Source organism: Leopardus geoffroyi, chromosome D2 (assembly GCF_018350155.1).
Source record: "Leopardus geoffroyi isolate Oge1 chromosome D2, O.geoffroyi_Oge1_pat1.0, whole genome shotgun sequence".
In the NCBI taxonomy this organism is placed as follows: domain Eukaryota; kingdom Metazoa; phylum Chordata; class Mammalia; order Carnivora; family Felidae; genus Leopardus; species Leopardus geoffroyi.
The window spans coordinates 58396806-58424301 of record NC_059334.1 but is presented as its reverse complement, the minus strand read 5'-3'; the positions used below and the strand labels follow the sequence as shown (position 1 = coordinate 58424301).

The window sequence follows — 27496 nt, the reverse complement described above, 5'->3', positions numbered from 1 at the left end:
TGTCCCCCCCCCCCCTTTTTTTTTTTTTGGTTCCAGGATCCAGTCTGGGATACAGTATTGCAATTAATATTATTATGGCTTTAATATGTACTTTCCTGGTGACCAGTGATAAGCATTTGTCATTGACCATTTGTAGGTTTTATTCTGTGCAGTGTCTGTCAAAGTGTTCTGCCTGGTTTTTCTTTGGGAGAGGGATTATTTGACTTTTTATCACTGATGTTTTTAGGAACTCCTTATTTGTTCTGGATATGGGTCCATTGTTCAATACATGTGTTGCAAATATTTTTTTTCAGTCTGTGGCTTCTCTGTTTTCTTTGTGGTGTCTTTTGATTAGTAGAAGTGAATATTTATCTTAAAGGGAAATATTAATATTAGAGTTTCCATGGATCCAAAAGAGGACTCAGATTTAATAATTTTAAAATTAATCTGAAAAGAAGAACATAATTTTATTTTATTTTTTAATTTCTTATTTCTGTTTAATGTTTATTTTTGAGAGAGAGAGAGAGAGAGAGAGAGAGAGCACAAGCAGGGGAGGGGCAGAGAGAGAGAGAGGGAGACACAGAATCTGAAGCAGGCTCCAGGCTCTGAGCTGATGTGGGGCTCGAACTCAAAAACTGTGAGATCATGACCTGAGCTGAAGTTGGATGCCCAACCAACTGAGCCAACCAGGTGCCCCAGAACATAATAATTTTAAAATTAATCTGAAAAGAGGAACATATAATGACTCTTCAAAGAGATAGGTTGAATTAAGTTTGTCCAGATATTGAAATATAAACCAGAAGGGGGATATATCAGAAATGAGCCTAACAATAATAATAGCAATAGTAATTGCTAATACTTGCTGGGTGCCAACTATGTAGTGGACTCTTTGTCTACTGCTTCGTAGGTGTTACCTTATTTTATTTTCACAACAATCTTATGAGGTAGGATTATTAATCTCCACATTTAACTGTGAGGAACCCAACGTTAAAGAAGTTAAAAATTTGTTCAAATTATGGTTAGAAACAGTGAATTCAGGGTTTTAACCCAAACAGTCTGACCCCAGAGCTTGCAGGCTTAATTTCTGCAGCATTCTGACAGAAACAAAGAAAATCAGTAAATATCAGTATATGTGGCTATAAGCATAAAAATTAAGAGCTATGGAATACTGTTTCATGATGGGGTTGCTGTGGCAAAAGGTGCGTATTGATAATTTTCTAGAAAACACTATTTTATCCTTGGGCAAAACAGGTGCCCAGAGTACCATGTATAATTGTTTTGTTCACCAAACTTCGAAGTGATAGAATTAGAAAGGTCAACTAAAATAACAGAAGAGAGGGAGAGGTGGTGGTGATCAATATATTCAGGAATAAATATACAGAGTGTATCTTTGAAAAGTGAAGAAACCTTTCCCAGAATCCCCCCATATTAGACTTCCATTTTTATTTCAATGGCTATTCCCAAACCAATCACTGGTGAAGAAATTGGAATTACTATGATTAAGTAATCAAGATCTACTTACCTAACGTTGGGAAGGAATCAGCTTCCCCTGATACATAGCTGTCAGGTCCCGAACAAAACTGAGACCCTTTTTATAAAGGAAGAACTGACATATGAAGCTGAGAGGGAGCATAACCAAAATGTCTAAGTACCCAGAGTATGGACAAAATGAGAATGGTTCTTAGTCACTGTATCCCAGGACTGTAGCGTAAGGGGGCCATCATTAAAACTTCTTCCATTGATGGAAGCATGAATATAATAATAGGAAGAACTCTTTTATATAACTTATGGGACTTATTAACCGAAGAGGTGGTGAAGAATAAAAATAGAAATATATTCAGAAGAAAGGTTGCAAGGTTTAATGAATCGCAGTTATATGAGTTTTTTAAGGGAGCTAGCCTGTGACAGAGAGGGGACAGGGTCATTCCAAAACTTTGATGTCCAAGAGGACAACTATGTTCAATTTTAACAAATCCCACTGTAAAATTATAGGACATTCTATATGTCTGAACAACTTGTCTTTTCCAGAATATGACTATTGTATTTTTATGTGATTGTATATGCAGCCCTCTCTGGCTCTCCTCATCCTTTAAGACTCAGCTCAAAAGGTGGGTCTTTTGTGAAGCCTTACCCAGCATTTCCAGGCAGTTAGTCTCTGCTTTGTGTTCCTTGCAATTTCTTCTATTTTAGCACAAATTTCAGAGTTTAGGCAGTCTTATAGCCTAAATTTTTACTGCTGAATAACTGGGTGGCAAATCTTGAGGCAAATCTTGAGGTCAGAGAGATCAAAGAGAGCACAAGAATGTCTAATCCTCCCATATACCCAGAACTAGAAAACTGGATATTGGTTAACTATAGCAATTCCTAATTCAACTATTATCCCTGTTGTAAACTAAGACTCCGAGAAGTTAAATAATTTGTCCAAAGTCAAACAGCTCTAAAGAAGGATAACCAGGATTTTAACCAGGATAGTATGAAGATTTTTTGACTCCTACATCACATCTTAATTTACTCCACACTTGGCTATCACCATTGAGAATACCTGTAAGGAAGAAGGATGTTATTCCTTCCCTTTAGCACTTTGGCTCTCCTTTACACACATTGTTCTACTCTTCCTTGTGAGTCCTTTCTTGTATAATAAGTTTTTCAACTGCAGGGCTTTTCTTATTCTTCATTATGTCCTCCACAGATCTAGCACAGTATTTTCCATATTAGGTACTCAATGAAAATGAATTAATTGAATTATATCTTACTTTGCTTCAGTGATTCAACACAGAGCTGGGCTGTGGCTTGGAAATAAAACCATCATTGCCTCAGCTTCCCCTTAGATCTCCGCAGAAAATGATTGGCAGCAACATAATCTCATGCCTGTGTTCTGGAATACATTAACATTTTATATTTTAAAATGTCTTATTTTGGCCCTTTTAGAGAGTTATTACTGAAGAAGTTGTATTTAAAAAAAAAAAAAAGAAACCAGTTACTATGAAAAAACAACTATTTAAATTATAGAATAGTTCTAAGGAAGGTGGAAAGCTAAAGGGGAAAGGGACTATTCTAGTTCTCTAAAGCCCAAGGGAACACTAAACAATTTTATGTAGTAAAATATATTTTTGTCATTTTTCACATGTATTTTTAAAAAGTAACCTTCCTTTACATATGAGTCTATCCTGTATTTAGGAATATGCACTAATATATTATCTCTGTCTTTAAGAAAGTTAAAACCTGGTTGGGGAGGCAAGATAAAGTTAAACGAAGCACTTGATAAAAGATGCAGTTGGTTTCTTTATACAGGAGTGGAAAGAAGTCAGTGCTGTATGTCCTTAGAGAAATAGTTGTAGAACCGATGAAATCAGAGGTTGAAGCCTGAATGGTCAGGGAGAGTTTTGGAGAGTGGAGTTGTCTGGGTGCAGCTTTAGTTCTGAAGCAGTTCATGCCTGCTTCAGAACTGCTCCCAAGCAGTTTTATGTGGCTGGAGAAAAATATGCCGCCTTCCTAACCAGGCTCACTTTAATTTCATGATTTCAGTCACTTGAAATAGGCCTTAGTCGTGTTCAGCAGTCTTACTGTTTTTCTTGTCTATTTATTCTTCTTTTCTCCCCACTTTCTCTTCTCTCAAAACGTACAATACTTCTTTCTCCCTCTTTTATCCTTTACTTTCACTGGCATAAAAACACGGATCCTTGTAAACCTAAGTCAGAGCATGCAACTCCTCTGCTCAAAACTTGCCACTGGCTTCCTGTTTCTCAGAGCCACAGTTCTTATAGTGGCCTAGAAGGCCCTGTGGTCTGCCATCTGCCACCCAGCCCACCATGGCTACTGCTTGCTCCCTCTCTCACCTTTCTCTTACCCTCCCATTTGTCACCCTCACTGACCTCCTTGCTCTTCCTCGAAAATGTAGAGTATGCTTTTATGTAAAGGTTTTTGCATTAGCTATTTTTCTGCTTATAAATTTCTTCCCTCAGATGACTGTGTGACTTGTCTCTTACTTCCTTCCAGTCTTTGTTCAAATGTCAGGGAGACATTTCCTGGCTATTTACGTAGAATACCAGTCCTCACTCTGACCTCAACACTCTCTAGCTCCCTTCTTCTGCCTTATTTCTCTCTATATTTTATATTTTTTTGTTTATCCCTTTAGTGTCTGCCATTTCCCATTTGAATATAAGGGACTGTGTTTTGCTCTGTGTTGTATTCTCAGAGCTTACATGTTGTAGATGCTAAATTTTCAGTGAATGGGTGAATGAAATAGACATTTGAAAAATGGGTATACATTTGATAGATAAAGGCTTGGAAAGTCATTCCGTGTTAGCAAATGGTATGAGGAAAAAAGTGGGAATATGGTGGGAATATGGATGATCAATTGTAGAGATAGTATGACTGGGGCATCGGATTTGAGTTGAGAAATGGTAGGAAAGAATTTAGAAAGTTCTGTTGGGGTATATTGTGAAAAGTTCTGAAGAACAAGCTAAGGTGTTTTATATGTATGTGTAGATAATGTGAAGTGATTTCATGTTTTAGAAGAATAGAGTATCTTTCCTATCACCAGAACAGAATCTTTTAAGCGTATCCATGGAAGCTTATAATCTCTTCAGTGTCCCTGTTGCTAGGGCCCCAGAACCTTGCTTTATTTTGGAATATAGATGAACAGATTTTAATTAAATTTTGAGCTGAAAGACACATTTGACATGTTTTCTAAACTACCACGTTCCTATAAGTCTTTTATGACAAGAACCATTGTTTAACATATTATCTGGCACCCAGTAGGAGCCAGTAAATATTGGTTGTAGGAATACTATTTGTTGAGTGGAAACAAGTCTCAAAGAGTTTGAGTGACTTGCCTCAAGGTTACCCAACAGAGTGGTTCCCAACTCAAGTTTTTTGGCAACTGTTCTTCATGGTTTCTTTACAGCAAGTAATTCAAGTAGTTAGCCACATAATCCAGACTCTAGACTTAGAGTTTTTTGCCCTTAAATAATTAACTATTAAAATATAACAGTATTGGTTGAATTAAAGGTAAAAAAAATGAAAGATATTTTGGATTAAAATGGAATGGAATAGAATTGTAACTACAAGTTACCTATTCCTAATTTATTTTTTATTAGGATTATAATATTACCTGGAATGCATAGTGAATTTCCTTTACCATGATTTTGTCTTGGCCTTTGACTGATTGGTTATTGGCAACTCTGACATTGGCCACATCTGTTTTTAGATGCTTAAACACTCTTTCTCCCTGATTCTTGACTTTCTTTTATTCCTTCTTTTTAGGAATTAATAAGATTTATTTCCTTTGCTTTTAAATATCAGGTGTTCAATGACTACCCTAAAAACCGAGCCAGGAATTTATTTGCCTGTATGTGTGTGTTATAAGTGCTGGGAATCTATTGAGTTCACTGAGAAAACTTTCTCCATAGGGCATCCCAGCTGCCCCACCCAGGTTTCAGCTCTTTCATCTGTTTTTATTGTTGTTTTCTGGTTAACTTAAATATCTTGTAACTTGGCAACTTCCCCAGGTTCTTTACAAGAGAGCATTTTTGTGGGTGCATTCCATATCAGTTGAAAGAGAGCTTTAGATGACATTATTCAGATCAATGGGAATTTTCTTTTCTTTCTTTTTTTTTTAATGGCAGGTGACCTTTTATCTCGTTACCTGAATTGCTAATGGGGGCCGCACCTTTTTCTTGAAAAATATTTTGAAATGTATATTGATCAAGATGAAACAAAACCTAATTTTTGAGGGGAAAAACAGAAGAGGCATTTTCTCGCAGTTATAAGTTAGAAGCAGTGATGTCAGATAAGTACAAAATTAATGAGGCCAGTGAGGAAGATGCTACTTAATCTAGGACTCACGTATTAGTTAAGGAGACATTAGGGAAAATAGAAAAGAATGTATGAATGCAAGGATAGGATTGGCTTTTTAAAAAGAGCAGTAAGGAAGAAACAATAATAGTGGTAGACACAAGATATTCAAGAAGACAAACTGGTTTTAGATATATTAGTTGGGAGGGGAGAAGGATATAGGGGTAGAAATAGCCACTATGCAGGTGACAATAGTGGACAAGAAATTAAAAGAGATGTCAGGGGTGCTTGGGTGGCTCAGTCGGTTAAGTGTCCAACTTCAGCTCAGGTCATGATCTTGGAGTTTGTGAGTTCGAGCCCCATGATCTTGCAGTCTTCTTCTCTCTCTGCCTCTTCCCCACTTGCACTCTCTCTGTCTCTTAAAAATTTTTTTAATGTTTATTTATTTTTGAGAGGGAGAGAGACAGAGCATGAGCAGGGAGGGACAGAGAGAGAGGGAGATAGAGAATCTGGAGCAGGCTCCAGGCTCCAAGCTATCAGCACAAAGCCCGACGCAGGGATCGAACTCACTAACCACGAGATCATGACCTGAGCTGAAGTAGGAAGCTCAACTGACTGAGCCACCCAGGCACCCTCAAAATAAATAAACATTAAAAAAAATAAAAAAAAAAAATTTTTTAAAGATGTCAGTATTGGAAATGGACTTTTAAACTTTCCGTAGTCGAGAGTTCTTTTACCTAAAGACTGTTTGTATCTCCTCATGGAACCAGAGGAATGAACATTTCTTGAACCCATCAGTAAATTGAATACTATGCTATCCTTTCATATATGTTATTTCAATGACTCTCACACTAACCTTGTGAGGGTATAAGCCTCATTTTCCGGATGAGAATGTTAAGGGACTTGGTAGCATGTGGTAAAGCCAGAGTTAAACTCAGTATTTTGTTTCCCAAGTTCATGTTCTTCCCATTTACATCACACTGATTCAGACATCTAGGAAGAGGAACACTGGATAGGAACTTTGGGAATAGGGATTAAGAAATACACAAGGATAGTAATTTGGGGATGAGAGGGCAGATGGTGAGCATGGAAGAGTTAAGTTGTTGAGGAAAACAGGGAGTAGCTTAGGCAGTGTGAGAATCTGATTATTTGACAAGTAATATGTTATGCAAAACCAGGTTATATAAATGTGGATTTGATTGCACACGAGATCTTCTTTCAATTGTCCGATGGTTGGACAATTTCTCAATATTTCATATACTTAGTACATTGGAAAGTTGCCACCTACAATAAACATATTACTATCTTGGCTAATGATTTCATGAGGGATAGCTACTGAAATTGTCAGAATTTGGAGAGGTTCTAATTATAATATCCTACTCCAAATTCGTAGTCAAACCACAGCAGAGATTAAAACCATAGGGGAAAAACGTTTTGACTTGTCAGCCAAAGTTTAGACATTTAGACAAAAATATTGTCTTCACTGTGTATTTAATACTAGACATTGGGCTGTACAATAATGTTGGGTTCAGCTGTATGGAATTTCCAATATCCATCATTTTAACAGAGGAATAAAAAATAATAACAATGATCTACTGACATTACTAAATCTTTATGATGTGCTGACTGCTTACCATTGATTATCTCATTTAATTTTTCAAGCAAGCTATGTGATACTATTTCCTCTTTTTAGAGATGAGGCTAAGAAGTGTTGAGTTGTCCATAGGCATATAGGTCAGAATGTAACAGATATTTGAACCAAGATCTCTGACTGTAAATGCCCGACCTTTCAGTAGGCTGAGTTGGTTTCGTATGGAAAACTATCAAAATGAAGTCACTTGTAGTAATAATTACCTGTCTGTGGTATTCATCTGATATGGAATGTGTTACATTTTAATTAAGCCATGCAAAAATGATATCTTGCCTCTTTCTTAAAGTTTAGAATAACTTTTTTTATTCCGAGGGCAATCCAGTGTGGCTTTCCCTTTTTTTCTTTGCCTTGTAAATTCCTTCTGTAGACATTTCTCCTTTTGTTGCTTCAATATTCTTTTGGAAAATAGAGATGATGTTTGAAAAGTGTATCAATAAAAAAGGATTTCTTTCTTTATATTTGTTTCTTTTTTTAATAAACTACTGTAGTAGTTATATTCTACTAGCTGAGAAAGATGTAACATCTTCCTGGCCCTGGGTAATGTGACTGCAAATTTCTTTGGCTTTCAGCCTCACAATGATGCTGTCTTCTATGCTTTCTTTCTTTTCCTTTCCTTTCCTTTCCTTTTTTCTTTTCTTTTCTTTTCTTTTCTTTTCTTTTCTTTTCTTTTCTTTTCTTTTCTTTTCTTTTCAACTGATCATATCATGAATCCACAAATTTAGCTGCTTTTCCATTTTTTCCATAGCTTTGCCACATACAATAGATATTATTTTAGCTCTATTTGAAGTGGGTCCCTTTTCTGGAGGTACTCTGTTATTGATTCACTATCACTGAACTCAAGGCCAGCAGCACCAGAACTCATGCCTGAAGGAAGCTCATCTACTACACCTATTTCCTCTGAAAGGCACATCACAGAGTTCTTACACTTCGGAACACTAAAGAGCACTTAAGCACTATGCTTGGGAGCCATCTTAAATGGTAAAATCATCAATAAAAGGCACAATAATGTGAAAATGTAGCATAAAATAGGCTAGGAAAAGTACACTTGCTTACAGTTTAAAAGCTGAAACAAGAAGACATCATCTTGTTTGGCCTCCATTGGGAACGTGGGAGTCGGACATCCATTGTTTTGTGGTTTTGCACTTGTTTGCAAATGACCACAAGAGTAACATGAGTATTGCCTTTAGGGATACAAATACATTTTTTAGCAAGTGGACAAATTTGTACATACAGAATTGGCAAAAATAAGAGTCAGTTGTAATTGGATTTATTAAAAGTCACAGACATCTCTACATTCAATTTTTAGGACTTTTAAAATGTTTGAATGAATTAAGAAGAGCAGGGAACATCATAAAAGTTACCACATACTGTATTACTGTCTACTTCTCAGAGTAGACTTATAAAGGAAAACTTTGAATTTATTATCAGGTTACTATTAGAAGCCAAAGTAAATAAAATGATTATTTTCAAATCACGGAACAAGTCTGTGGTTAGTCAAAGTGCAACTTTGGTAAAATAGCACCGGATTGCCAGGTTATTTTTGCCACTTTTGTTGGTACTACCCTACACCTCTTTTTTGTTTGTCTTTTGAGGGCCTGCTGATGGAAGATGACTTCTTTGAGACTGTATAGCGTCTCCTTTATCTTTTACACCTGCTCAGAGGTACATGTTTATTTAACAAATACTTACCGAATGCTCTATCTAGCAATATTTTCAATTTTTACCATTCATGTAATAGGTATGATGTAGTGGTTACAACCTGAGGCTTTTAAGCCTGGTTCAAAGGCTGGCTCTACCTTTTACTAGCTGTGTAGATTGGAGCATGATATTTATTGTCCCTAAATCTATTTCTCTTTTTTTAATTTTTTTTAATGTTTATTTATTTTTGAAAGAGAGACAGAGTGTGGGGGTGGGGGGGTGGCAGAGAGGGAGGGAGACACAGAATCCTAAGCAGGCTCCAGGCTCTGAGCTGTCAGCACAGAGCCCGACGTGGGGCCTGAACCCATGAACCAGAAGATCATGGCCTGAGCTAAAGTCGGTCGCTCAACCAACTGAGCCACCCAGGCGCCCCGTGTTTCTCTTTTTATAAAATTTGTGAAATAATAATATATTATTTCATATATGCTGTAAATATTTGAAATATATATTCACAAATATGAAAATTTAAGAAATCTGCATTTCACATATATTATAAATAATTAATATATCATTTATATAGATAAAATAATTATTGTGTTGTGAGAATTAAATGAGATAATTTGTATAAAATCATAGCACAACAGCATGAGGAATATGGTCAGTGATACTGTAATAGTGATGTATGGGGACAGATGGTAGCTTCACTTGTGAAAATAACATAATGTATAAGCTTGTTGAATTACTTATGTTGTACACCTGAAACTACTGTAACATTGTGTGTCAACTGTACTCAAAAATTTTTTTTAAATACCTACCACAATGCTAGGTACATATAAGCATTTTATGAAATATGTATTATTACAAAGAGCCTATTTTAAATGAGAACACAACAGTTCTCTAAGGCATATGGTATTTATCTCACCTCTGCTATTTTATTTTGTTTTATAATGAAGTCTCAGAGAGGTTAAGTGACTTCCTTCCAGACTCTACCGCCTTTAAGTTGGGTTAGCTTTCCCTCCTGTGAATTTACAATGAATCTTCTTCTTACACTGTTAATGTATTAATTATAAGATAATGTAATATGTCATTCAGAATGACATATGGGCAGAGATCATGTTTGTTAGCTTAATTTCTTAGAAGACTTCTGGTTACCCAGATCACTGCCTGGCACAATAGTAAGTCTCCAGTGTATGATTGTTGAGTGAATAGATTAATTACCAAGTAGGAGATGGATAGTATAGTAGCTTCTTTTGGCTCCAATAACAAACTACTATAAACGTGGTGGCATAAACAATAGCAATTTATTTCCTCATGGTTCTGGAGCCTAAAAGTTCAAAATCAAGGTGTTGTCAAGGGCCTGCTTCTTTGAAGGCTCTTGAGGAGTCTCTGTTCCTTGCCTCTTCGAGCTTCTGGTAGTTCCAGACATTGCTTGGCTTGTGGCTCCATCACTTCAATCTCTGCCTCTGGTCACATTGCCTCCTTCTTTTCTATCTGTTCTCTGTGTATCTCTTATAAGGACACTTGACATTGGTGTTAAGGCCCTCACAGATACTCCAAGAGGATCTCATCTTTGTTCTTTAATTCAATCTGCAAAGACCCTTTTAAAAAAATAAAGTGACATTCATAAGTTCCATGGATTTGACATGATGGATATTTTGAGGGACCATTTTTTAGCCTACTACAGATAGTAATCACTGTCAACTCCATTTTTATGAAAGTACAAACAGTTGCTTACTTCAAGTGTGAGGAATGATTATGTTGCCAACCATAAACGGAGGGATGGCAGTATCTACAAAACACAGCTTAGCCATGCTTAAGGATTGTCTTTTTAAAGTATATTAAGTTCTGAATATCTTTCTAGCCACCCATGCTAAGTTCTTACTGAGAAATTTAATATGCATTCATCCCTCCCTGCCCCCCAACCCCCATCATAGAATAATGGAATAGAGAGTCTATATTTTAAATTACTTGGCTACAACTCCCTCACCCTATCTCCATCATTTCCAGTCATGTGGCTTTGGGTAAGTCTTGCCTGTAAAATAAGAATTAAAATAGTACTACCACATTGGGTTATTTTAAGGATTAAATGAATTAATACACAAAAGGCATTTAGAACAGTGCCTTACACATAGTAAGTCTTTAATTAGTTGATGTATATTAACTACTCTTAACTATTGTTGTACTTGGCTTTATTGGGGATACAGGAGAAATATAAGACATGGTTCCTTTCCTTGAGGGGAATATAGAAAGTTCATTTAGGGAAAATCTGGAAAATATAGGACTAACGTAGTTGAGTTCTGGGTGAGGGATGAGAGACCAAAATCATGAAGTCTGTTTCAGAGGTTGTTATGGTAAATCATATGTGAAATAAGGGCACCTGAAATGGAGCTGTAGAACAGAGTAGAAAGGTTGGGTAAGTAAAGAATTTTAAAGAACAGTGGACCAAGTCTTGGAAACTACTCTACTATGTTATGGGAGAAAAACAGTCTTTTTCTTAGTTCCACTGTCTTTCTAAAACCAGTATTGATTAGCCTTGATAAGATTCCTTCCAGAGCTCAAGTTTTCTGAATCTGAACTCTTCTGAATTTTGAGGAAATCCCATAGGTCCAATAATTTGTTCATGTGAACTGAGTACTAGAAGCCTAACCTAGTTCCAGCCTGTATGTTGTCTGAATTATTCTCTGCTGAATAATCTTTCCTTATCCTCACTCACTTCTGCTCTTATAGCTCTTGAAACACATGGACTTGGTGGCTCTATATGAGAGAAGACTTCCCAAATAAATTACATCTGCTTGCATTTTTCTTTGAATACTTACTCTCCTTCTAGTTCATTCCTCTGATAGAAATACAGAGAAATAGCCAGGAAAAAGAAGGGCAAAGGTCTTGAAAAAAGAGATGGCTGTTGTTTCTTTTCTTTGAATGATTAGTGTGATCTCACAGTAGATTTTTAGTTTGTAAGTATGCAGCTGAGTACAACTGATTCAGCCAGATATAGCAACATTATAATCTCAGCAACTCTTGCAGTTTCTCTATTAAATTTAATAAAATTGCATGAAAGACAGTCACCCAAGCACAAGTGAAAATTTTAAATAATTATTTAATTATTTTATAATTACTATAATTCAGCTTTAATGTAGCTGTTATTCATTCAAAGAAGATAAATCTAGCATTTCATCTGCTCTATTGAATACCAGAATAACAAAACTGATAACATTAAGCTTTCCCACTACTAAAGGTTTGATGTTATCTTTATTTAGCATCAGTTCCCTGCTTCCAAAATAGTACATCTATAGTCATCTTCAGTTAGTGCTTTTAGCTGGAGAGAGTAAAAGTTACCAAAGCAGTAAGGTTTTCAGTTACTTTATAATGAATATATTGGGCCCAGAGTTGAATTATCATGCCTAACATGTAACTCAGAATTTTCCATGATCTCTTTCTTTGATCACCAGGTAATTATTTTCTCTATAAAGTTGCAGTCTTTATTTTTTCTTTTCTTTTCTTTTCTTTTAGAGAGAGAGTGGGGGAGAAGGGCAGAGAGAGAGAGAGAGAGAGAGAGAGAGAGAGAGAATGCCAAGCAGGCTCCATGCTCAGCTCAAAGCCTGATGCTGGGCTCCATCCCAAGACCCTGGGACTATGACCTGAGCAGAAACCAAGAGTCAGATGCTCAGCAGACTGAGCCACCCAGGCACCACCCCGTCCCCCCCCCCCCCCCAATCCAATGCAGGCTTTTAAAATCCCACGTTAAGATACAGCTTTCCCCTGCTGTCTGAAAGTGTCTTTTAAGCCACTGTGCTTTTATGAAAGACCTACATTAATACCTGCTTTTGCAAACCTAAAAAAGGGGATTTTCCCTTTTACAAAATGGTGATCATTACTTCACTTTATGCCATTCTGACTTACAAAAGGTTTCACAGGAATGCCAGACTTTCAGCTAGCAGGAGAAACCTGTATTTTATTTAGCATTACAGATTATTCTCTTTACTCACTCAAGCTCCCCTATATTTTGAACTTCTCTTTTGTTACTGTGTATGTGTGTGGTGGGGTTGGTAGTGGGGATATGGTGCATGATAAGGATGAATATAGTTTTTTTTTATTAAATGAATTATTTTGCTTTTGCCCATTTTGCTCATTATAGGCAATTTGCAGAATACAGACAGGTAGAAAAAAGGCAATTTGCAAAATACAGACAAATTTAAAACATTACCCAAATATACTTTTGGAAAATTCCAATGACAAAAATGAGCATATTAGCCAAGTGAAAAAATGCTATATTCTTGTTCTTATAAGTTGTTCATGTTTACTAAAGCAAATTTGGGATTTACCTTTTGATACCACTAAGATGTGATCATCAAAACCATCTAGTTCAGAAGTAATATATTTACATCACAGGTGCTGTTTTATGTTTTGTGGACTTGGGTATTTTACTTTGGAGACAGCACTTTATTAGATGTGAGAAGTTACCTTCAGAGACAAAGATGTTTGTGGGCAGGAAATTCTTTGAGTATTCTTAGATAGCAATATATTGGAGGGATATTTTGAAATTAGTGTATCAGCTTAGCACTTTTACTTGGGTAACAGCTTTTTATGAAAGATTTTTCTCTTTTTGTGGCAAAGTTGTGACTTGTAGTTCACCTAGACAGAAGATGGCTTATTTATTCAGGTAATTTTGACATACTGGCGATCATGCTTATATAGCTCAAACAGAAAATTACAAACACTGTCATTTTTTGTGTTACTACTTTGTTAAGAGTTTTCTTGGTAAGGGTTACCACAACCGCTGATTGATGGAAGGTACAATTAACCTTAAATTTATAGTTCATTAGTATAGTTTATTATTCCCACTTGATTTGTACACATCATTGCAAAATTATATTCTACAGTGGAAGCCTCTGCAGTTCTTGTAAGAAAAAAACATTCACAGAATTTTTTGGGTTGCTTAGTAAAATCTAGAAGAATACACACACAGTTCAACATGATGATGTTACTATTACATGACTCAGGAATCCAAATATATAATTTATCATCTTAACAAGAGATCATGTAGGGGTGCCTGGGTGGCTTAGTTGGCTAAGTGTCCGACTTTGGCACAGGTCATGATCTCCCAGTTCATGAGTTCAAGCCCCATGTTGGGCTCTGTGCTGACAGCTCAGAGCTTGGAGCGTGCTTCAGATTCTGTGTCTCCCTCTATCTCTGCTCCTGCTCCACTCACACTCTGTCTCTGTCTCCCTCTCTCTTTCTCTTCCTCTCTCAAAAAATAAGCATTAAAAAAATATATAAAAATCTTGGGTGCCTGGGTGGCTCAGTTGGCTGAGTGTCCAACTTCGGCGCAGGTCATGATCTTGTGGTTCACGAGTTTGAGCCCCCTCGGGCTCTGTGCTGACAACTCAGAATCTGGAGCCTGCTAAGGACTCTATGTCTCCCTCTCTCTCTCTCTCTCTCTCAAAAATAAATAAATGTTAAAAAGTAAAAAAAAAAATCATCTTTATCAAAAGTGTTTTTGATCTGTAAATAAGGAACATGCCCACATGGAGTTGTCCCCCAAAATATATATCTTATAAATACATTGAGAGATAACTGCATCAAATGAAACTACATTTCTAGGAACTAAAATGCTTTCTGCTATGTTGATAGGGGTAGGACTTGATATGAAAATAACACTAGGATTATTGTCTTCCTTCTAGTGGCAATCTTAAGCTTTTTAGGATGGGAGTTGATAAGGAGTTGAGCTAAGTGAGAGAGGAGAGGAAGAAGGAAAGACAGTAGCAAAGTTGCTTTATTTATTGCATAAATGATGATGCAATGCTAAATAAACAGCCCAATGGGGCAGAATAGAGATCTCAAAGAACAATCCATCTGTGTGTGTTACTTATGTATGATAAGGTGGCACCATAAATCAGTGGACCTATATGTGAACAGTAAGTCCATGAAGTTAATAGAAGAAAATAGAAGTGAATATATGTGTGATCCAAGGGCTCAATAAGTGACTTCTTGACAAAATTTTAAGGCACAAACCATAAGGCAAACAGTGGTAAATTAAAATTAAGGGTTTTTAATGCAATGAAACCTCCAGGGCCAAAGTTAAAGGCAGACGACAGAATAAGAGAATATATAGGCAATGTGTATAACCAATAAGAGATTAATATCTTGGTTATATATGAACCTCCTGGAATCAACAAGAAGAGAAAAATAGGTGAAGGATAGGAACAGAAAATTTATTTTGGGGAAAACCCTAAAATCTAGGGAACCTGTGCTCAAAATCATTAATAATTTTGAAGATACACGTTGTAAAAGCAATGGGATACTACCTTCTACCTGTTAGACCAGCAAAGTTAGAAAGTTTGATAAAGCCAAGTGTTGACAAGCACAAGGGATATGGGGACCCTCATGTACTGCTGGTGAGATTATAGGCTAGTACAGACATTCTGCAGAACAAATAAAGAGTATCCTTACTCTCTGACTTTGAAATTCCACTCATGTTTTTTTACTCCAAGGAAATTCTCATGTGGGTTTATAAAGGGACATGTACAGGGTATTTGTTGAGTTTTACTTGTGGTGAGGGAGTTAGGGCAGTCTGGGTGTTCATTACTGGGAGAATGCATAGATAAAATGTGGTGATTACACAACAAGTATTATGCAACAATTAACAACCAGTTTGTTGTTATACATAGCAACATGGATGGATCATAAAAGCATTGCAAAAGAAAACAGCAATAAATAGTACAATACCATTTATATTAATTAAAAATACAAATGTTCACAAAATAATGTACATTTATAAAAGCACATGCAAAGAAAAATATGTTACACACATTTAAGTCATTGTCTGTCTTAAGGATAGGAGGACTTGAATGTGGTATGAGTATAAAGAGAAATAAAAAAATAAATGCAATAAGAGAAGAGCTTTGCAAAAATTGACAATGATGATATGTCAAGAACTGAGTATAATTATTTCTACCCTCTGCACCTGAGATCGCAAGCAAAACAACACAAAACAATGTTAGGACAATAACAGAAATTAAATAATAACATATTAAAAATAAAAATTACCTATAATTCCTCTACAGATTCACATTGTTTGAAAGAATGAAATTTGTTGTTGATGTTATTGTTGTTGTTACATTTATATTATATAATGAGTGGAATACATTTCATTTATATTATATAATTTCAATATATTATATAATGAGTGAAATAAATGGAAAAAAATACAACTAATTATTTCTCAGTAACCCTGTGTTCCTTAGTTGTTATCTCCAAGGTTTAAATTGCTTTGAATCAGGGAAGTAAATATAGCTTCCATTTTGGTGGCTCTGTGCACCATATCACAAATGATTGTAATTTAATTAGAGACATCTATATAAAATACAAATTTGATTACTCCCATGGTCAAATTCTTTATTGGCTCCATTTAAGCTTTTCTGAGAGGGGAAAAGGACTTTTAAAAATGTAACATACACATACTTTGGTTCCTGACTACATCTTTTTGCTTCATCTCTCTCTTCAAGCACCCTGAGCTCCATGCTATAAGAAGCTTCTTTTCTTTCACAAATGTGACATGTTGTTTGATCACCATTTGCCTTTATACATTCTGATCCTGAAATAATCCTCTTTCACTCAAGAAATTTGCAAGGTGGTTTCAGATACTTGGGGCAATTAAAAAGTCTGTTTTAGGCCAGTTTTTTGTGTTAAGCACTGCCCTGGTTCAAGGGATGTAAAGATAAGAGAAAAGGATGCGTTACTTAAGTTAATATGCTTTTTAGTATCAACACACTTGATTGAACAGAGTTGCCAAATTATTAATTTTCCACTAATTTAATTTTATCCTTGCCTTCATTGAGCTAGAGAAGTGCCTGTAATTATAAAATGTTAGAGTTGCAAGGGGCCTCTAAGGTCAGACTAGTGCAAATTCTTGGATCAATGGTTAGGAACTAAAGACAGTATGGAGATGTGAATGGCTTAATGCCATAATACATTTTGTCTTCAATCAAGGATAACTTCTAGAACCCTCATCATGCTGCTTTTTAGTTAACCTCGAGGAAGGACCAACATGAACACTTACCTACCTAGAAAGACAAAACCAGACACATAAAGAAGAGAAGGTTAAAGTACAGACTTGTTCATTTGCCACCTTGAGACTTCTTGTGGCATTTTTCTTACATGTAGAATAAGGGGAGTCTGGGCAAAAATAGTTGTTATTGGGCCTCAGACAAGTGCAACTACTAACTATCTGAAGTAGGAATGAGCAGTGGACATTTCCTTTCTAATGCTGAAGAGCAAATGGAAAAAGGAAAGTTTCGTATAAAAAGCCTTGGTTTGTTAAGACTTGGCTTATGTAAACTTGGCTTTATGTAGTTTTCTGTCAGCCAAGATAAATTTTTCCTGGTGAATAAACATATACATTATGTTCAGCCTTGAGTAGTTAGTTTGTTATGTGACAAATGAGAAGACCCAATAGGAATCTCATTGGGAAGTCATATTACCCCCACCCCCTTTTTATTGTAGATAGCCACTTAATTATCTGGTAATATAAAGTGACTTTGATTTATGTAAACATGTACTTTCATAAGAGTCTCTATAATAGATAGTCCCTGACTTAAGATGGCTTGACTTATAATTTTTCGACTTTACCATGGTGTGAGAGTGATATACATTCAGTTGAAACTGTACTTTGTTTTTTAAATTTTGATGTCTTCCTGGGCTAGCAATATATAGTATGATACTGTCTACTGATGCTTGGCAGCAGCAGCAATGAGCCACAGCTCCTGGTCAGGCATGGGATCTGGGTGGGGTGGGGGGCAGGTGCAGGGGGTGGAGGCTAACAATCCATATACTTATAACCATTCTGCACCTATACAACCATGCTGTTTTTCGCTTTGAGTATTCAATAAATTACATCAAGTATTCAATACTTTATTATAAAATAGGTTTCAGGTTAGATGATTTTGCCCAACTATAAAGTATTGTAAGTGTTCTGAACACATTTAAGGTCAGCTAGGCTAAGCTAGGGTATTTGGCAGGTTAGGTGTAAATGATTTTTTGACTTAGGATATTTTTGACTTACGATGGGTTTATTGGGACATAACACCATTGTAAGTCAAGGAAGATGTGTAGTAACTTTATAGAAGTCAGGGAATATTGATGATCAGAAACCCAAATAACATAGCTATGGGGATCCAGACAGTGGTGATTACCCAAAAGGAAAACTATGCATATGCTTAGGGTGCTAACAAAAAAAAAGGTTCACCAGAAAAATATCTTTTTTAAAAAGACATAAAAGTGGCCACGAAGGAGAAAATTAGAAATTCGTTGGGCTTCCTTATACTTTTTTTCCTTTACAGGTTAATAATTTTTATTTTTAATTACATGGTGAGAGATGTGTAGGACTAAGTTTTCAGTCCTATAAAGATTTTAGTCAGTCCTTGATCTAAAAAATTCATTATTTAATCCAGGAATAAATGAGTCATGTGTATGATAGACTTGTTTCCAGTATTCTCTAAGGCCTAAGCATTTCAATCTTGAGTGGATCAGATACTCCCTCTCCTCTTGCTTCTAGCCCCTGGTCAGTTTGGAAAGACACCCACCATAATTGGGTCATTTCTGAACTCTCCCAAGTTAAAATCTTACAAGGCATCTATCCGTAACAAGTGGCAGTTTGGGGTCACTAGTGGTTACTCAACTGAATCATCATCCAAATATTTTACTTTACTTGCTTTACCAGTTCATTATTGAAATTATTTTTTTTTTCCAAACTTAGCTTAGAGTCTGTCTGAAGCTTGACCACATGTGAAGTTTGACATTTTAAAGGTCAGCTGGTTTGAGTTATTTGTATGTAAGTCAACAGATTTGTTTTTTCTTTTAAACAGGGAAATGTCTATTGTTTTTCCACTTGAAAAACTAAATAAAACACACAAATATCTCATGAGCTCTCCTCAGACTTTCCCAGAAAGAGCCTGTATTTGTGTTGAGACAAAACATAGGGAAGTTTCAAATTTAGATGGTTTGGAGACAGTTCACATTTCAGTAGCTCAAGGCTTAGATAAGGGAAAACCTGTAGAAGGAAGACTTCCACTAGCTTTAAGTGGAGAGAAGAAAATATGACCTCCTCATGTGTGTGTTGTATTCATATCATCTTTTGAGCTTATTGGAAACTGAAGCTTAAAACGCAGAAGAAAACATTTTGGAGTCTTTTACCTTCTCCTGACTGCTCTCTCCTCTAAAGCATGGCTCATATGGCAGAGATAATCTTAGAATGTAAACCAGATCATGCACTCCCTTTCATAAAACCCTAACTTCTTTTTCATAGCCCAGAAGATGCATGATCTGCATGATCTGAACTCCAGCCTCGAAGGAGGTCTACACGTAACCCCAATAGAAAATTTAAGGTAGAAGATGATTTCAATTTGTAAAATGTTTATGGGTAACAGAGTAATGTCAAGATTAGGTTTAATGACTGTTCATAAAATAGGCACTATCAGAAAGTAAAATATACCAAGACCAGTGAGATAGAGAGAGGCAGTATAAAAATCTATTGTTTGTCCACATGCAAACAAAGCCTCCTCTCTGCTCTTCTAAAGATTAGTCCCTTGTCATTAGTGACTGAGATCAAAACATTGCTCTACTTTAAGTGATTGAAATCAAACCTGTATCAGCAAGTTAGAAAGAAAAAAAAAAAGGCAACTGAGTTGGAGTGGGGAGGGTTAGGGAGGAAGTAGATTGAGGGAGCCTTACCATTGGTTGGTAGAATAACTGTAATTTAAAAAAGCACCACCATTTAACAGCCTCCTTTTTTTGTCACCTTGGTAGCTTTCATATTGCTACCTCTGAAGTCTTCATTGTAATATTAACAGCTATAATTCAGTGTATTACTGGCATCTTTAAAAAATGTGGCACTTTGGTAGAATATGCTCAGGGGAAGGAACTACTTCTTCTTCCACCTTACTTTAGTCTGATTCCTTTCTGTTTCTCTACCTCATCTCTTTTTTTCAGTTACATAAATTGCCAGGCTGTTTGTTACTGGCCCTAGGTCCTCCACTCTAGCTATTCCTTCCATCTGGAAGCCCCTCTTCCCTCTATTTGCCTGGCCAACTTTTGCTAATCCTTTAGAATTCAGTGTAACTCAGTGCTCATCAACAAGGACTTTCCATGAATGATTGAATGAATGAGAGATATAAAGAGGAACAGTGCAGAAGAGTAGCCCTCAAGGACATGTAATACTGCTAGGGTGATACATTCTGAATACATGAAAAGTTCATGATACAAGACAAGGATAAGTTAAGAGAGTTGAGTGCTTAGAAGGAACAGTGTCTATTTTTAACTAAGGTTTTGTTATAGACTTTACACAGTAGGGTAGGTTTTGAAGAGAACTTGAAGGATGGTGATATCTGTGTAGATGTAGAGGAGGGGCACTAGAAAATGGAAGAATTTTCTTGTTTTTTTTTATTTTTTATTTTTTAGTGTTTATTTATTTTTGAGAGAGACAGAGACAGAGTGTGAGCGGCGGAGGGGCAGAGAGAAAGGGAGACAGAATCCAGAACAGGCTCCAGGCTCTGAGCAAGCTGTCAGCCCAGCAGAATTTCTTGTTTGGGAGAAGTAAATATGGGAGTTGGATTGGAGTGGAGAGACCGATTGGGGAAGGGAAACCTTGAATTTTATAGGTAGAAGAAACCTGATACTCATATTCAGCTGACTTCAACTGAATACCTACCATGTGTCAAGCATGTTAATTTTGCTTTTACTTAATTTTTATTTACCCCAACTATATGAAAAAAATATTACTTATCTTTATATTATAGGTAAGGAAACAGATTCATAGAGGTTAAATAACTTGCCCTCGATCACCTGATTAGCAAGCAGCAAAAACTGGTATTTTAGCCCCTTATCTCCTGACTCAGAGTCTAGTACTCTTTTCTACTTTCCTGTGCAATTTCTTACAAACAGTCCCAAAATAAGAATCTTTGGTGGAAATAGGTTTCAGAGGACCTGAATGTGAAATCTGAACTTCGTTTTTTAGCCAACAGTGCCTATTAAAGATAGCGTGATAAGGGGAATTACATGATGAAAATAGTATTTATGAATTATTATTTTATATTTATATATAAATTAATATATAATTATTCATATAAAATTTATATATAAATTTATAAAGATTATTCTGGTGGTCGTGCGGAGGATAGGTGAGAAGTAGGAGAGTCCGTTGACAGAGAGACTAATCCACATCATTACCAAAACAATAATTGAGGGCTGTGTCCTTGGTTGGGCACTGGGGTGATGAAAAACTTTTGCGTGGATTGAGCTATGCAGGTGCTCCTCATTTAATAATAGATATGCTCTTCTTAGGTCGTGTGAACATTCACCTGTGTTTCCCATTGACTTACATTATAATGTAAAATATTTTATCTCCATCTGGCATTGAGGCTAGATAATAGAGCCTGCTGTTCCTAATGAGTGTTCTTTACTAGGTCATTAACTTTATTTTGACCTTTGGTTCCTAGTCTATAAAGGCATTTCTTAAGCCTTTTTCCAGCCTGCACAGTCCATGGTTCTGTGACTAATCCTTAATTGGAAACTGCCATCATTGCTGTTCTCCATCTAAAGAAACATTTTAACACATCTTTTTTGAAACTCCTTATGTTTCCTGTTAAGTTATGGAATGCCTCTACTCGGCAAAAGTCTAGAAGGGTCATTTATACCCATACTTCAGTATTTCTTGATGTTTCTACATATTTAGTCATTTGTGTTGCTGGTACATAGAAAACAAGTAAAACACAAACTGGCCCAAGAGTGAATATGCAGGTGAATAAGATGAAAGGCGGAGACACAATTTAATACACAAATGCATTCTCAGTGCTGAAAACAAACCAGCAAAGAAAAGAGGCTGGAAGAAAACATTCTAAAATGTTAATAGTAGATATGTGCAGATGTGGGAATTGTGGTTTATTTATGTGTATTTATATACCTCTTTGTCTTTGCTTTTTGCATCATCTAAATTATCTACAGTTAGCATATTTAACTTTTATAATCATCAAAAAATTATAAAAGTATCTTGTTATTTATGCATATCCAAAAGGGCTTTAACATGATGGAAGTTTAGTAAGTCTGTCTTGATTGTTTATTGACTGATCTTTAATGCAAGTAGTGAAGATTGTGTGCTGTAGAGAAATCTTATGTTTTGTTGCTCCTGAGGATCCTTAAAGTGACTCCCAATACTCTACAGCTGGGACGAAGGTGAATTAGGTTCCCAACTCAACAAACATTCACAGAGAATGTACTCTGTGTAACAGAGAGGGGATCTATAAAAAATGGACAAGATTTCCAGGAGCTAACTCCATTAGGGATAATGAGAAATGTACATAGCTAACTATAATTCAAAGAAGATGAATTCATGCTGTATTACAGGTACAAACAGAGCTGTGGGACCACAGATGAGGGAGAGATTAGTTTTGCCCTAGGGTAGTAGAGGGATACATTTTTAAATCTGTTTTCCAATTATATAGTAACTAGTATCTTCCACAGTTAATCATTTTCAACCCACCTACATAATTTTCCCCTTATCTGCATACCAGTTTTATAGTTGATTCATCTTTTTAACTTAAATAATTCCAATAAATGAATTAAGAAAGTAGACTTTATCTTACTACTATAAATGGAAAACTAGTTCTCTTGCCATAAAAAGACAGTAACTAAAAATAAAGACAGTATAAACAAAATAGGGTTATTAAGTTCTATGTAGGTAGTGTTGCCTGTTCCTTGGCACTGAAACCAAGTCCTTAAAAAAAAACAAAAAACTTAACAAGTGTTGGAGACATGCTAATGACACTATAGCATGGCACTGGGACTTCTTAATAAATCAGAAAATCAGAAAAAGAATTGAAAATGGAATGGCTTTCTCACCCTGTGATTCAATGCTATTTAGTGACTTCTCTTAACCACTCATGATACCAGTCTCACTTCTTTGGAAATACTTTGCTGATTCAACAGACCAGATTTTAGGTCTGATAGATATGATCTTAGTAGAAAAGAAGCAGATTTCATGGAAGAATTGGTGTCTGGGACTTTTGGCTGGTAGAATCTGAGGCAAGGATAGTCCCGTGGAAAAACTGTGCACAGAAACATACTGGTTTCTATGGTGACAGTAGAAAGAGAAGGAGGAAGACTGGCTTCTATTTTACAGTTCTGTTTTTCTGCCCCAGAACTCATTTAGGCTCTAGAGGTAAGGATGAGCTGGATGGTAGTTTTCCTGTGTTTCTAAGGACTTCTTAGTTGTCTCCATCTACAGGAGGGCCTCCACCCCCTATCCTCTGTGAGTGGGCTTTAGGCTATGAATGCTTCTGCAGGATGTGAATAATGGGTGTTTTTTGAATGCAGATGGCATTTATATACTGAAAATGGTCTTCACTAGTAGGGTTTGGGGGAGTTTATCAGCTTCAGAAATACAGCCTTTCAAATGTAGATCATTAAACACATTAGTATCATTTAACAAAACATCTTGGGCACCAACAGTGCTTTGATACTTTGAAATCCAAGATAAATGCTGTCAGTCAAGACAAAGTGATATTTCTTTATGGGCTAGACCTTTGAAGAGATACGGGTGTTGGACTTGGCAACATATCAGCAGCCACTGGGACTCCTTTCCCACTGACTGTTTTTTCAGTGATAATTTTGACAAGAGACTGGAGAGAGTCCCTCTTAGTTCTCTGGGGAGTGTGAAATTACTAGATTTAAAAGATTTATCTTGTTTGCCTCAGAAGAGCTCAACCTTAAACTTGGTATGAATTGTAATTTGTAGCAGAATGCAAAGCAGTTATGAAACCACTCCCTTAGAAAGTGTGAATTCACATCTCATTCTAATGTTCAGAAAGCATGATCAATACCCTAGTCGTCATCCTCTCAGAATAAGAGTCATAAATATATTGGCTGCCATATTTTTAGTGCCTTTTCTGTTTGCTGTATGCCAGACACTGTATTTTTCCCCTCATACACATTATCTTCAGTCTTCACATCAACTCTGTAAAGTAGATATTTTTCTCACTTTGCCATGGAGAACTTGAGATTCTTATAGGTCACATAGCTAGAAGTAGTGGGAGCCAATACCTCCTAACTCTTCAAGTCTGTGTCTTTAAGTTTTGGTCCTAAATTTGACATGATACTTCAGGTGAGCTGTGATAGGAATATAATCCAGTAGAAATATTATAAAATTTTAATATTAATGTAGCTAAATTTTACATTTTCCTCCCTTCTTCCTAACCCCTATGGCATATGAGTATCACATAAGCATGAGAAGCCTAAGACTCAGACAGATCTGGTTTGAGTCCAGCCACATCACTTACTAGTTCTCAGACTTGGCAAAATATTTAATGTCTCTGCACTCAGTTTCCTTAACTATAAATAGGTGTAATAACAGTACCTGTCTCTTGACATTATTATTTTAAATGAGATAAGGTAATTTAAGTGTTTAGCACATTGCCTAGACTATAGTAAATGTTCAATAGTAGAGCGTATGAATAATAATCATGTAATTTTCATTCATTTAATTGAAGTTTGACTGTTCCTATTGCATCACCTTCTTTTTTTGTTTCATGGTTCTCTGTGTGACCTCATTTTCCTTGTATGTTTTTTTTAAATTCTATTTGTTTGTTTGACTAATCCTTGACTTTAACTTGTTCTCTAGAATGCCCAGCTAGGTTCTACAAATGCATTAAAAATATGTCATATGCAAATTAATTGGCCTGGTTTAGTTATTGTATATGTATTTAAATGTATACAAGTATGTGTGTATGTGTGTGTGTGTGTATGTATATTTGAGTGTGTGAGTGAGTGACATTTGTGGAGACAATGAAAGACCTCTAAGATACTCGCCTTATAGGGCATTATTTTATTAACAACTCTACTGATCTTTTGGGAATCTAGATCCATCTTTAAACAGCTAAACTTTCTTAAAGTTCTGCGACTCCAATTGTCAAAGCTTATAGAGAACAAATGCTGGAAGATGAGACAGCCTCTCCAGCTGCTCCCTTTCTTCTCTCTGCAGATGTGAACACTCCCCACAAACCCCAATATGAAATGTGGGAGAAACAGAAGGGAAACTGTTGAGCTGTTTATTTTATTGCAAACAAAGGTTAAGAGAGTCTTTTCTGAGTATTTTTCTTGGATGCTGAGAGTGAAATCTTATCTTACTTGGCCGATTGTTTATTTTGAGGGAATTCAGGATTGAACTACCTTGAATTGTATTTCTGTTCATGACATGCTTCCACAGTCTTCTTAAAGCCCAAGCCTTCCAATGCAACAACTGAGAAAAGTTGCCAAGGAAGTCAGGGGAGGAGAGTGGGACTCAAGAACCAGAAGCCACTTTACTGATGGAGTATGTAAAATGAGAACACTGCTCAGCAGGCCTGTAGGCACCACAATGGAGCGTAGATAAATCACATGTCTTGGGCTAATCACATGTTTGATGGTCTCAAATTCATCCTTATCACAATGAGGATGACCCTTTTAAGGGGACTGAAAATACCCCAATTTGAATTCATCACTGTGACCATCATAAGGTCTAACATGCTAATCTCCTGACTTCATGTTGTAGCATCCTTTCCCTCGGTTTTTTCAGTGCCCTAGCTTTCTTTTGATTCCAGAGATATGCAGAGTTCATTCTCACTTTGGGGATTTTGCTCTTGTCCTTTTCTCTGATTGAAATGTTCTACCTCCACATCTTTTCATGGCTGTCTCCTTCTCATCATTGAGGCTTCAGGCCATGTTAGCTCCTCAGAGAGGCCTTTCCAGACCGCTTTCAGCAAGAAAGATCTTTGATTTCCAATATCTTCTCTCCCTTTCTCCCCTTGTTAGGCACATTGCCACACAGCCAAAGGGCTCTATTACCCAGCCTCTCTTACAGCTGGATGCTGTACTTTAAGTTCTGGCCAATGAAATGTAAGACAAAGTGTAATGTGGTGCTTTGAAAACGGTACCTAAAAGGAAAAAGATATGTCCTTCTTTCTCCCCCTTTCCATCTTGTTCCCTGGAATATCAAATACAGTGACTGGGCTCTAGCAGTCATTTTGGGTCATGGGGAAAAAGGGCATTTACTAAGGATGGTACAGCAGAGATCTGGAAAGCCTGAGTCTCTGATGAATTTCTCAAATAACCCAGGGTTGTGTACTTGCAGGCCTCTTTTAAGTGGGAGAAAAAGAAACTTCATCTCATTTAAGCCACTACTATCTTTTGTATATTCATCCAAACCTATACCAAACCAATTTAAATATCCCTCCCCTGCCTACCCACACTATGCTTTATCATAACATTATTCTCTGGTTTGTCTTCTTAATGGAACTTTTTAACAATTGGAATTTCTCCTTTCTTTCTTTATTGTTTGTCCCTTCCATCTAGAATGTAAGGTCTGGGAGATGGGCTTTAGCTTCCCTGTTCACTATGGTGTCTTCAGATCCAAAATGATGTCTAGTAGGTACTCAATAAAAATTATTGAAAATTATTGAAATTGTTGAAATTGTTCTGTAGGCTAAAATTCCCCCTACTTATATCAGTATTTCCTTCTGTGATTCTGCTCCTATAGCTAATCAGTCTTTTTCTGATCACAACTTCTTTCTTTGGATATGGTTATGTATTTAAATAGGTCTTTCTAGTCTTAGAGTTTTATATATCATTGATATTTTGATCCATTGAGTTTTAATATTCAATTTAACCATCATTTCTAATTTTGTTTTGAGGGGGACATCTATTATCCTCTCTAAGTACCTAAAACAATCAAATTTGAATTATTTTTAGTTTACTACAATATAACCTAAAGTATACATACATTAGAAAGAAATAGGTAGGGGCACCTGGATGGCTCAGTTGGTTAAGCATTGGACTCTGGATTTCAGCTCAGATCATGATATCACAGTTCATGAGATTGAGCCCCACATCTCATGGGGGCAGAGCCCACATCTCATGGGGGCAGAGCCCCTCTAATAGTGCAGAGCCTCCTTGGGATTTTCTTTCTCCCTTCCTCTCTATGCCCCTCCCTCCCTCTCTCTTTCTCAAAATAAATAAATAAACTTTAAAAAAGAAAGAAAGAAGGGGCACCTGGGTGGCTCAGTTGGTTAAATGTCCGACTTCAGCTCAGGTCATTATCTCACAGTCCATGAGTTCGAGCCCCGCGTCGGTCTCTGTGCTGAGCTCAGAGCCTGGAGCCTGCTTCAGATTCTGTGTCTCCCTTTCTCTCTGCCCCTCCCATGCTCATGCTCTGTCTCTCTCTGTCTCAAAAATAAATAAGAACATTAAAAAAATAAAAAAGAAAGAAAGAAGGTAGAAAATGCTTGGGTTTATGTAATACTTCAAACTTATACTGCTGCTTTAAATAGAATAAAAGATTTTAATAGAATAAAAGATTTTAATTTCATTTACTTCTCACTAATGTGCTAAATGGGACAAAGTTGATGCTTT

General features: G+C 36.4%; 1 protein-coding gene and 1 long non-coding RNA gene across 3 annotated transcripts in view; one reads left to right on the top strand and one right to left on the bottom strand.

The window, feature by feature from the left end:
* HPSE2 (heparanase 2 (inactive)) overlaps positions 1–27496 on the top strand; it is a 671933-nt gene that overhangs the window by 163554 nt on the left and 480883 nt on the right. The gene's annotated exons all lie outside the window — the stretch shown is intronic.
* On the bottom strand, positions 10347–27073 carry LOC123576927. Its single transcript, XR_006701639.1, has 2 exons — positions 22955–27073; positions 10347–10662 (listed from the first exon to the last, which is right to left on the bottom strand). It is a non-coding gene; the product is annotated as an uncharacterized LOC123576927 (long non-coding RNA).